This window comes from Bison bison, unplaced genomic scaffold (genome assembly GCF_000754665.1).
Source record: "Bison bison bison isolate TAMUID 2011002044 unplaced genomic scaffold, Bison_UMD1.0 scf7180017864324, whole genome shotgun sequence".
Classification (NCBI taxonomy): domain Eukaryota; kingdom Metazoa; phylum Chordata; class Mammalia; order Artiodactyla; family Bovidae; genus Bison; species Bison bison.
Genome location: NW_011494896.1, coordinates 333059 through 334068, shown reverse-complemented (window position 1 = coordinate 334068; position 1010 = coordinate 333059).

The window sequence follows — 1010 nt, the reverse complement described above, 5'->3', positions numbered from 1 at the left end:
CTATATCTTCTACATTGTGGATTGATTTTCTGGAGTATCTTCTGAAGCTCTTCACATTTCTCATCCTTTCAAGTAGAAACCACAATAGCTCCTTTCCTATATACATAAAATCACTCATATAAGGGAAGAGGGTGTGTTCCTTACAGTTCTTTCAGGCTAACAGGTACAACTATAAAGGCAGAAAAAAGATAAATCACTTTTCTTAGATCACACAGCTTAACAGTGACAGGTCAAGGACTCAAGTTTTCTAAACTTACTTAGTTTAATCAAGCAACTCTATTGCAATAACATTCTTTCACTTGTATCTGATCAGTGAGGGTTACTGAATTTTATCTATAATATAAACCAAAGTATCAATATGTTTCTACCTAATTCATGACCTTCCTATAAACTTGTATTTTTCATTGTTTTTATTGAGGTAAAATTCACATAACATAAAATTGACCATTTAAAAGTGTACAATTCAGTGGTATTTAGTACATTCTCAACATTATGCAACTGCCATCTCTTTTTACAAAATGTTTTCATCATTCCCAAAAGAAACTCCGTACCCACTGAGCAGTCATTTCTCCATTCCTCCCTATTCTAAGCAACCACTAAAACTAATCTGCTTTTTGTATCCACCTGTTTTGGATGTTTCAAACAAATGGAATCAAACAATATGCCACTAGTTGTATTTGGCTTCCTTAACTTGCTTCCCTGGTGCCTCAGATGGTAAAGCATCTGTCTGCAATGCTGGAGATCCACATTCAATCCCTGGGTCAGGAAGATACCTTGGGGAAGGAAATGGCAACCCACTCCAGTACTCTTGCCTGGAAAATCCCATGGATGGAGGAAACTGGTAGGCTACAGTCCATAGGGTTGCAAAAAGTCAGACAAGACTGAGCAATCTCACTTTCCTTCACTTAGCATAATGTTTTCAAAGTTGATCCATGTTATAGCACATACTGTATTTCATCCCTTTTATGATGAAATAATATTCCACTGTATGGATGTACCACATTTTCTTT